This window comes from Monomorium pharaonis, chromosome 2 (assembly GCF_013373865.1).
Source record: "Monomorium pharaonis isolate MP-MQ-018 chromosome 2, ASM1337386v2, whole genome shotgun sequence".
Classification (NCBI taxonomy): domain Eukaryota; kingdom Metazoa; phylum Arthropoda; class Insecta; order Hymenoptera; family Formicidae; genus Monomorium; species Monomorium pharaonis.
This window is the reverse complement of record NC_050468.1, coordinates 2174855-2187276: the sequence shown is the minus strand read 5'-3', so window position 1 is coordinate 2187276 and position 12422 is coordinate 2174855. Positions and strand designations below refer to the sequence as shown.

Genomic DNA, 12422 nt, shown 5'->3' with positions numbered 1-12422 from the left:
CAGCGACAGTTGTACCTGTTAAAGCATGTTTAATCTCTGTACCCGAGAAAACGGTCACCCATCCAAGTATCAACCATTGCCGACGATGCTTGACTTCGAAGACCATACGCTTCCTAACGCTTCGTGATGATCCATGAGTATTTCTTGTTTATGCATACATATTTGTTATAGATCATTACAGTAGATGTTGTCAGAAGGATGAAACATATATAGTTAACTTATATTTTTATAAATAAATATAAAGTTTTACAGTTTTTTAAAATCATTTTTACATATGCGCGCGAAATAGCATGTGGAATAACTTATTAAAAAAACTGTTTTTGCGCTGTTTGTATAAAATAAAATAAAAAAATTATTTAATGTCATCTTTTATAATTTTTTAGTATTGTTAATATGCCATATTGTTTCAATAAGTGTAGACATTCAATCTGGCTTTGAAGTCAACATTTTTACACATTTGATTTTGCAATACATTCTATAAATACGTACGATATTCAAAGATTTCTCATTTGCTATATTAATTTACCCGTCTCTTTTTCAAAAATTACTATACGTCCAGGATGTCCCTGAATACTATGTTAGGACGTCCTAAAGACTGTCTTAGGATGTCCTGAGGATTGTTTTAGAATGTCCTGAGGACTGTGTTAGGATGTCCTGAGGATTTTCAGGATATCATATTCTTAGAACATTCTGTGCTATCTAAAATGTCTGGTATTTATACAATCATTATATTTAAGTTTATCTTCAGACATTTTGTAGCTAATGAAACTCTTTATACAGTATTTTAAGAATAATGTTTTCAGCTAGAATACATATATCCTCAGGACATTCCAAGGATGTCCTCAAGACACGAGTAAAATTTTAATTTATATTAATATTATTACAGAATCTGACATTCTAAACTTACTTTAGAAGTCAAATTTATACATAAAATATTTATATAAAATATTTATAATAATACAACTGTTATATTATATCCTGACAAGATCCCACGACATCCCGGGACATATTCAGGATGATCCTGAGGACGTCCTGTGCTATCTAGACGTCCGAATGTCCAGAAGCGGATATCCATTGGACATACAGTGGATGTCTTTGTGCTATCTGGGTAGGACATATGCATAACACAAGACTGTTGAACCAAACAGCTCCCAGCATAAAATCACCATTGATTTACATAAGATGCTTATTGGTCCAGCGTTCTTATACTATACATATGCAGCTTGTGTCATTTCGTGTGTGACGGCCCTTAATCTCAACACGCACAGAACATATACTAATGATTTGTTCGCGTCGCCATGCCCCGACATGCTCCTACTCACTCCAACGCACTCTAATAAGTTGGCGTCATCGGAACATTGGAGTGCGTTGGGGTGAATAGAAGCATGTCGGGACATGTGACGCGAACAGACCCTAAGACATATGGACCTAGTTTACACCGAGCACTTGGTACGCGTATCAAATAGTAAATAACTAGTGAATGTGTTTAATCATTGGCTGATTAGCTTAAATTCACTACTTGATACGCGTACCAAGTGCTCGGTGTAAACTAGAGCATTGATGACGCAGACTCAACCGCCAATCAGCGATGCAAGTGTCAACTCGTACAGCTATCTGACGGCGCGAAAAGCAAGAGTACAAATTCTCACCACTTGATCGGGCGACGACGATAATAATAATAATGACAACTACGACGTTTCTTAATCAGATTTACTCTTGAGCGAAAAACTTAATTGCGATATCTCCGCTCATAAATCACGTAGCGGAAAAATAAAAACACTTTTATTATATAAATCAGATGCAAGCTATCCATTAATCCTATTAAGAAATCTATCGGTTCAGTCGTTATTGAGAATCCGATAACTACAGATTCGCAAACGACGTAAAAGAAGCAGGTGGTGTCTCGCGCTGCGCGTACACTTGGTGCGAGGCACTACAGTGCCTCTTGATTAAATAAGATTCAACATGATAGCATTATACATATTTAGAAATGTTATTTTTTTATATACAATGTTATAAATTGTCTGGTATAAGAAAGTATTAATTTCTGAAGTATAGAAACAAATAAAATATGATATGACTTATAATGAAATGAAAATTTTTATTAGTTTGACTATGATACATATTAATTGCATTGTAGTATATTTTTATAATAGGGTATTATTAACAATTTTTCATGATACAGAAACAATAAAATAGATATAAATTTTACATTAAATTTGATTAATCGTGAGAATTAAGATTTTCTAGAAATTTTGACATATGTAGATCATGATAAACTTATTTGTATAGAATGTTACGGAACAACTTTTAATAAAATTTCTATGTATAAAAACATATTAATTGATATAAACTTTTCCATATTCAACATTATTGAAAAAGATAATATCATAAGATATCCATTGGATCTTACTTTTCATGAAACTTATAACAGACTTAAGAAACATTTAAATAATCAAGTAAAACTCACAAACTCTACTAATCAGGATGCAACTGAAACACATAAAGGAAAAACATTTTGTATTACCTTATATTAGGCACATATCTGAAACCGCCTCATCTTTTGTTAATAAAGATTTGTTCATGGTTGGCTTTCGTTGCCTCAACAAATTAAACATGTTTATTAGGACATAACCGATATAAATCTAATGCATAATATTGGCTACAAAATATGCTGGAAGAATTGTAACGCGTCATATGTAGGACAGACAAAAAGACATTTAAATACCAGAATTAAGGAACATGCGAATAATTTTAAATTGGAATCGTCGAAATACTCCGTGGTAACAGGACACATGTTAAAAAATAACTGCGTGTTTGATTGGGATAATGTTAAGATATTAGATTCTGAATCAAAATACCAAAAAAAGGTTAATTTCGCTTTGTCGAATACTCTGCGTGTTTGTTGCTTAATATTGTATGGTATCAACATATGTAAGTTTATCGTTTTTTTACAATAGGCATATCAGTTTATGTTATTCATAAATTATACATATTTTATCGGGTTTTTCTCGACAAGACTTTTTGACTATCTAATTCTGTTCCTTTTAAGATGAAAACCGACTTGCGGAAAAATTTTATTATTCATTGATTGGATTATTTATTTGTTCACGTTTTTATTTGTTATGACACATTTTTATAGACGATATTTTATGGCGTTGTTGTATGATTGTTCAATGGTCATCATTTTTTAACTGTTTAATTATAATTTTGTTTGCATTATTTTACTCATGTTTAAGTTCATAAATATTGGTAATTTGTTATGACTGAAGAGGACTATGTATAGTCAAAACGTTTTGTTCAACATTTTTAACACAGTTGTTTTTTAGTCGCATTTATAATTATATATTTTTTATTTAATAAATTATATTGTATTAGGATAATTTGTCTTGGCTCGATATATTGACCCGTTTATCATATTATTTTTGCTTATGAGATATTATTAAATTACATTAAAGTCTATGTACCGTCTTATTAGTGTATTACACGTCATCATATTATTAAGCATAGAAATTCTATCTGACCGAATAAGATCCAATCATAATATATCTGTCATTTTAAGCAGGATATGTTTAAAAAATATATATAACCACAAATTTGTATTTATTTACTTGCTGTAAATACCAAAAATTTGCTATGTTTTTAAAAAAAATTTATTTTTACTTAGAGAAGAGTGCCAATTTCTATAAAACTCTACATCTAGGGATTTTTAAGGCTGATTATGCATCCGTTGTCAGATTTTCAAAAATAACGGATGCAATATGGCAGACACAATATTAAAAATTTAACCAATTTCCATAAAACTTAATTTCTATGGGTTTTGGAGATGCTGATTACGAATCCGTTATCAGAATTTCAAAATTCAACATGTGGATCCAAGATGGCGGGCATAAAATAAAAAATTTAACTCATTTCCGTGAAATTTAGTATTTAAGAATTTTGTTATATTGAATCCGCCATTTTGAAATTTGAAAATCTGACAACGAATTCGTAATTAGCACCGAGAAAAACCCGCAGATCCTAAGTTTCATAGAATTTGGTTTAATTTTTAATTTTACGTTCGCTATATTGCATTCGGTTTTTAAAATTTTAAAACTCTGACATTAGATTCGTAATTGAAGTGATTCAAAAAACCCCTGGATACAGAGTTTTATCAAAATTGATAAGCAAGAACAATTCGTGGTTAATTATAACACTAGCAATGCAGGTATTAATTTTAATATTTTTTCTCTATTTCGATTAATAAATTTGTTGTTTTAAATATATAATATTAAGTAATCGGTCATACAGTCCATTTTTATATCATAAAAAATGGAATACATAACGAGTGATTTTTCCGTTCTCGACACTTCTGATTTTAAACATTGACATCCATTATGGGTTATCATTTTTATGGATACCCGTTAATTATACCGTTTCTATAACTACTGTGTAAGAAACCATTTAAAAAAAAATTAAAAAAGCGCGCCAAATGTGTGGTTTTCCTTTAAGGAAAAAAAATCACAAAATTTAAAAAGACTTTTGATAAATTCAACCTAAGTGATATTTTTTTATAACGAAAAGAATCACAAATCCAAGATAAAACTTTTCAAATTCAACCCAAGTAATATACATTCCTGAAATGGTATGACTTTGATTATTAAAGTGATAATTATTTTAAATAAAAAATTATTGTATTCACACACACAAAGCAATTTCTCTACAAAAATAATGATATGTAAATATTTTGCGCCAATTAAGAATAAACACTACAAAATAGGAGTATTAAGTTTTTTCTCTACAAAAATAATGATATGAAGAAATATATGCGCCAATCTATAAAAATAGATGTTCATTCATATCTAAGAGTTTTTTGGCTGGCATTCAGAGTTTGATTTTTTCATTAAACTTGTATCAGACTAGAGATTGATATTGGGATTAAATTGAAATGTAACCAATTAGGAATAAAATCAATATTCTTTAACTTTGGTTTGAATGATCATATTCCAATTCAATCTCAATCTCAATCTCTAGTCTGATGTGGCTTTAAGATTGTCTTAAGTTTGTCTTTAGATACAATTTTGTTAACTATAAAGGTTATTTAATTATAAATTTAAGAAAATCTTAAATACAAGCTCAATCTATAAATATTAGCCTTTTGTATTAAATTATTGGCTGCTGTACGCCAATGTGAGACTACTGCGCGCCTGTAAAAAATAATTGTCAGAAAGCATATTAACAAGAAATAAAGGACATAATATTGAGCTGGCAAATAAGTATTTTAATACAAATACATTACAAATATCACAAACAAATATTTTAATACTAATAAATATTTTACTACAAAAACTTGGCGCCGCTAAACCGAATAATTTGCCAGCTCGCTTTCTTTTTCTTTTATGCGTGCATCTGCGTGTGTGTGTGTGTATTTTTAATTTTTTTTTATTTATCTATATTGGTTTTTTTATGGTTTATTTAAATATAAAGCACATTAATAGAGATAAGCACAGCAATAGGAACTATTACCCTATTTCTTACATTCGCAGTTCGTGATTGCACGAGTGCTGTCACTTTATCATTGCTCTATTATCTTGATTAGATTATTGGCTGCTTTATTGAAGAATAAATCAACATGAGTCTAATGTTAGCTAAGTTCTCAGTTGTTCAAGGCTCAGAATGAATCAGGAAGTCCGTCAATTTAAACGGTGACGAAGCAGATCATTAGATGTCGTGTTCGTGACGGTCATTATCGGCAGTGATAAATGAAACATGTAGACTCGCAATTTTATTCCAGAGTATAAAAGAATGCACTGATGCAGATGTAAAGCCTGTCAATTCTGTTCTGCGTTTATCATTTCGCGGATAGCTTTACAAAGCAGTGAAGTGAACATTTCAGTGAAATAAACTCTAGTCGAAGACAAGCAACTTGCAGGTCAGTGTGTCAATTATTATCAATACTCCATTCTCTCAATCGATATTTACACTTCAATTAATTAATGAAAATTTTAGATAAAACTCTGACAAACATTAGACTTGTTTTTTTTAGCTGAACGTCTTACGCAGTTCATTTTGTTCTCCTTTTTTTGTATCAAAGAAGAAAAAAGAAATATAAACTGTATAAGAAATTATTCTAAAAAAAAGTTCTATTGCAATATTATGGTAAATATTACAATAGATTGTAATTTCATATGTATAGGGCGTTCAGTAATAAGTGCAAGAAAATTTTAAGTGTAATTATAAATGATAAAATAAAACGAAAATTAAAAATAATAGAACTATGTTACAATTTCTTTATTACAAATGTTTAAATGTTTATAAAATATTCGTAAAAAATGTTAAAAGCATGTGAGTGTGTAAACAATATCAAGAGACATGGTAGTTGCTCGCGTCAAGTGAACGCCCAGCGCAAGATTGACCGTATTCTTTACGCGAGTACGCAACTTGCGAGTACCCGAGATTATCAGATCTCAGAAATGGCTAAACAGATTGAATTCTAACTAGACTTAATCGAAAGCTTGGGGTCGATTTGAATAAGAAAACTGTTTTTATTTTTCCTTCACGTATTCTATGAGAGGAGATATCACCCAGACAGCAATGTAATATTTCAGCGTTATTGCAAGCAGATTACAATATTGCAGTGATACTACGTGATGATATATCAATAATATTACAGAAATATTGTTGAAATATAAAATGTCCGTGAAAATTTATCGCTAAAATGTTACTGCAATATTGCAACAATATTATTAATATATTGTGGAAATATTACGATAATATTACTGCAATTTGTCTAATATTTTAATAATATTTTTGCAATAAAAAATATATATTTCGGGTACATGTTTAACATTTACAATCACATTACAAAAATATAAATATATTTCACCGTAATGGTGCACTACACATACTGCAATCATCTAAACCAGTTATACTCTATTTGTTGCATTGCTTATCTTCTATAATCGGAAAAATGGTTTCAAGTGTGAGCCGCTGTTGACGTTGCTTGACTTCGAAGATCGCATGAACTTAACATTTTGTGATGATCCTTGAACACTTGATGTTAATGAATACATATTTGTTATAGATCAGTTTAATAGATGTTAGAAAGATAAAACATGTATAGTTAATTTTAAATTCAAAATTTACAAAAATCATGACAAATATCTAAAATGACTGTTACAGAGGTTTGAGGCAAAAAACTGGAAAAAGTCAACTCGATTAGCTAACAAGTTCGAACTATAAAGAAAAACGGCACAATAAATTTTGAATATATACACTACCTTATATTAAATTGCCTTCATAAAATCTTTATAGATCTCAACAAATTTAAAGACTTGACAGTAAACTCCTTGGCACATACGGACAATAAATGATTTTTGAAGCTATCCAACATTCCAATACCTTAATCTGTTTCCAACTTATTACAGTTAGACAATAACTTTTGCCTTCCTCCGCATTTCGACAAAAAACACATCGTACATAAATTTTTATAAGACATAGAAAATCACAATAGACACATCGAAACAGAAACAATATCCAAAATAAAAAATGCTGTTATCCCACAATTACATAGCTTTCTATATAAGAGATTCTGTCCATAACAGCATCGACAAGGAAATAATAAACTTACAAAAAGTTACTATATTCTGCAAGTCAAATTCGAACGTTATTTTTACTAGAGCTGACAAGGGGAATGTCATAGTAGCTCTGGAAAAAGAATAGTATATTTAAAAAATGAAAGAGATCCTTGGAGATACAAACACATACATTCCAATCACAAATAATCCCGCAAAAAATGTGGAAAAAAATTTAAATCCTTTGTCAAAGAATTGGCTAAAAAACAAGTACATAATAAATAAAACTTATTGGATCTCCATTCCAGTGATTCCATCCTACCAAGACCCTACAGCTTCCCCAAAATCCACAAACAAAACTTGCCATTTAGAATAATTTTGTCATTAATTAACACAGCTTTATACCCCTTAGCTGAATTTATATATAAAATTATTTCAGATAGCCTGCCACCTAACACGAGACAAGCTAAAGATAGTTTTAAGTTATATGACGCACTCTCTGGCTTCGCACTCCCATCTACACACATACTGCTACCGTTAGATGTGTCCTCTCTTTTTACCAACGTTCCTCAGGATCTTGCATTACAGAGCATTGCCAACAGATAGGCCTACATTGAAAATAGAACCGCCATACTTTTAGATAATTTTATTAATGCAATCAAATTTATTTTGTTGTCCACTTTCTTTACCTTTAACAATAAAATATTTAAATAAACCTATGGGACTTTTATGGGTTCACTCCTTCCACCTATTATAGCAGACTTGGTTTTGCAAGACCTTGAGGAAAAAGTATTAAACACACTCAATCTTAAAATACCATTCTATTATAGATAGATTCTATTATTGATATGTAGATGACATCTTGCTTTCTGCACCGGCGTGCGAAACGAATAATATTGTAAATGCGTTTAACGATTATTACAATAGAATTTACCGTGGAATTAGAAAAAACCACACCATCAACTTTTTAGATCTTCTGTTGAGAGTGAATAATGGCATAATTAATATAGATTGATTCCACAAAAAAACGTTTTCAGGAAGATATTTATCGTTTTTTTTTACCATCCACGTTGCCATAAAATAGGAACTATTTGCAATCTAATAGATAGAACCATTCTACTTTCAACAGAAGAATCTCGAATTCTGTATCAACATTATTAGAAAATGGTTACCCATTAGAGCTCATTTTTAAACAAATAAACATTAAATTAAAACATCTATACAATAATCAATTAAAACACAAGAAGGGATCGATTGATAAAACTTCTCCAGATAATCAAGACATTAAGAAATTTTTTGTAATTCCATACATTAGGCACATTTTAAACATAGCCACCTCCATGGTAAATAAGGATTTGTTTTCTGTTGGTTTCCGTTGCGTCAATAACCTAAACATATTTGTTAGAGTGCAGAAGGATAGAATTGATTTCAAGGTCAAAAATAATGTGGTTTACAGGATCAATTGCAAAAATTTTAACGCTTAGTATGTTGGACAGACAAAGAGACAGCTTGGTATCAGAGTAAAAGAACACATAAACAATGTCAAATTTGAAGAGGCGAAACATTCACAAGAGAACGGATAGAACTGTCCCTTCCCGATTTTAATGAGCTTTGGATATGTTGTAGAACATGAAAAAATATTAGACCCATATTTTTTTAGCGGCGTATCTCGATGTTTAGAGGTTGAAACCACCCCTTGAAAATAATGCATTTTTTTGTTTTTGGCGAATATCTTTGAAAATACATTGGCGCAAAAAAAAACAAAACAAAATTTTTGACCAATTTTTAGGCAATCTTCAAAGTGATGTAACTTTGCGAAAAATCATCCAAATTACATGTACTTTTTTTAAATTAAAGGGCAAAGACTCTACTTTGAGAATCCCTACGCGAAAGTTTTTTAAGTGTAAACCTTTTGTATCGCATGAAAACCAAACATGTTTTTTTTTTAATTGAAAAAAGTAAAAGTTTGTTATCATTTTGCACAAGTTTCTCGTTAAAATCTTGCTAATATTAATTCAAATTCTTAAAGTTCATTCTTTTGTAAGTAATTAAAAAAAAACACGTCGATACGATGTTTTTTGTTGACTGCACGCGAGCAGAGATGGGTGGCAGCAAATATTTTTGTCTCCAAATTACACATTCAATTACATATTACTTTTATAATTTATAATTGAAATCCATTTAATTATCCATTATTTTCAGCATTGTAATTAAGTTCCATTTAATTACTCATTATTTTGAGCATTTGTAATGGATGTCCAAAGTAATTAAATTACACTATTGTAATGTAATTACATTTGTGTGATTTAATTACATTTGTGTAATTTAATTATATTTGTGTAATTTAATTACATTTGTGTAATTTAATTACATTTTAATTTTTATTCGAATTGAGTTAACGACAAAGAGAACGTGAGAGTGTACATACTGTACATACTGTACATACTGCAAAAATAATATATTGTGTATCTAGCAGAGAAAGCGACATTTTTTAGACGAGCGTGAAGTTTGCCTTCTGCTTGGGCGGCAATCATACGAGTCTGAAAAAAAAGCTTTTTCCCATGCATAAGATATTTTTCATAAGTTATGAACTTATGTTAACTCAATTCGAATAAAAATTAAAATGTAATTAAATTACACAGACGTAATTAAATTACACAAATGTAATTAAATTACACAAATGTAATTAAATTATACAAATGTAATTAAATTACACAAATGTAATTAAATTACACAAATGTAATTAAATTATACAAATGTAATTAAATTACACAAATGTAATTAAATTACACAAATGTATAAATAAATTACACAAATGTAATTACATTACAATAGTGTAATTTAATTACTTTGAACATCCAAATGTTCAAACAAATTAGTAATTCAATGGTGTTTAATTACAAATGTTCAAAGTAATGTGTAATTAAATCACATTTAATTATTCATTGTTTTGAGTATTTGTAATTTGGTAATAGTCAATTACAAATTCGCCCATCTCTGCACGCGAGTTTGAAATTTGTACTGCATTTTAAGGTATTTTAGCAAATAAATACGGTATTTTTTTAATATCATGAATTTTTAGTATCAATATGATATTGCACATTAATTTTATTCGTGTTTAACTCAATCATACCGTCATCATCAAAGTAACCCGATGTGCACTACGTGAAGAATGACGGTCGGTATAAATTAAATTCTATAATTATCTTTATTATCAGAGTGTGCTATGTGCATATAGTGTCAATAATATAATTATGCAAAGAATTATTGCAGTTTATATTTTATACTTCTCTCTTGATATTATATATTTTGTTATATTGTATTTGCAGTTTTAAATATTAAAAAAATACTTTGCTTTATATTAATCTATATTCGCATTTGTAACAATAAAAATGTACGTACGCACATACGTATATATATATGATACTTTTGTTATATATATGCATTTATGCTTTATATTGTGTAATACGTTGAGTATTATGTAATTAAGTTTAATCCGTTTTTATGTTCTAATATAAAAATATACGCAGGAGAGACAGTTATTGAATGTGACGCGATTAAAGAAATAACACAACTTCTAGCGCGGTGCCTATAGCACGAGATTATCATCTCGTTTTGGCAATAATTGAGAATGATGGAACCCATATATTATTATATATGGATGGATTCGGCTTTTAATGCTTTTTAATTTTTGTCCTTACAAAATTTTCAAAATGTCGAAAAAAGGGATAGAGGTGGGGTAAATTAAAAAGTTTGAAATTAAAAAAAATTTAAATATACTATTGTAATGAGTATAAAATGCCATAAAACTTTTGTTTAAAAATTTTTTCATAAACATATTTTCAAAGATATTCGCCAAAACGAAGAAATGCGTTATTTTCGAAGGGTGGTTTCAACCCCTAAACGTCGAGATACGCCGCTAAAAAAAAAATGTCTAATATTTTTTCATGTTTTACAACATATCTAAAGCTCATTAAAATCGATGAGGGACAGTTCTGTCCGTTTCCTTGTCAGTACTGATCAAACATATGTTAGATAATAACCACCTATTCGATTGGAATAATGTCAAGGTCTTAGATTCTGAACCTAATTATCAAAAAAGGTTGATATCCGAAATGATCCATATCAAGAAACAAAGCAATGGAATAAATTTACAGAAAGATATCTCGATAAATCGTATTATTGTTTGTTTGACATTATGTCTAAAAACGGTTAGCGAAAACATCTCATCGTTTCGTCTCTAACTGCCAGTCCGTATAAACGTTCCGTTCATTGTCATGTGTTATCTTTCATTTTTGTAATCGAGGCGTTTCAATTGATGCAAGTAAGTTTATTTAAACAAACTATATAATTAAGGATCAACTTTCACATATCTCTAGTATCACTTAACTCCTCTTTTTTTCGTGATCTTCAGATACTTCCACTATCGAATTGCGGATTATAATTTTGTACTCTTTCGACAATTTTTACTTGATGACTATCCTTTGAAATTTGAAAAGAGAAAGATACATCGAGTTCGTACGTTTTTTTTTAATAAGCATTCTTTAAATATGTTTTTATTATATATCTCTAATTTGCATTTGTAATATGTTTTAATTAGTATTTGTCTAGTTGTTAAATCTTTATCACGGATTCACACGTACTTTGATTCGCTCATGTTGGTCTTTTGTTTGCGTTCAGATAATGTTATCGTTTAACGTTGACTTGAGTTTCTAAATCTGAAACTTGACTTCATACATACTGGATTACGAGGATTTTCTCGCTATCGAACAAAAACATATCTCGTTTCGCGCGCTCGTCTAGACATGCATTACAAATTCAACACAGATGTTAATTCGTTTTTTTGCCTACAAACGAAGAAACAATTAC

At 29.6% G+C, this 12422-nt stretch overlaps 1 protein-coding gene across 1 annotated transcript in view; it reads left to right on the top strand.

Moving 5' to 3' along the window:
• Positions 1 to 5648: 5648 nt before the first annotated feature.
• Positions 5649 to 12422, top strand: part of LOC105836094 — a 152901-nt gene continuing 146127 nt past the window's right edge. Inside the window, exon 1 of the mRNA XM_012679891.3 lies at positions 5649 to 5911. The gene's annotated coding sequence lies outside the window, so the exon portion shown is untranslated. The remainder of the gene's footprint in view (positions 5912 to 12422) is intronic.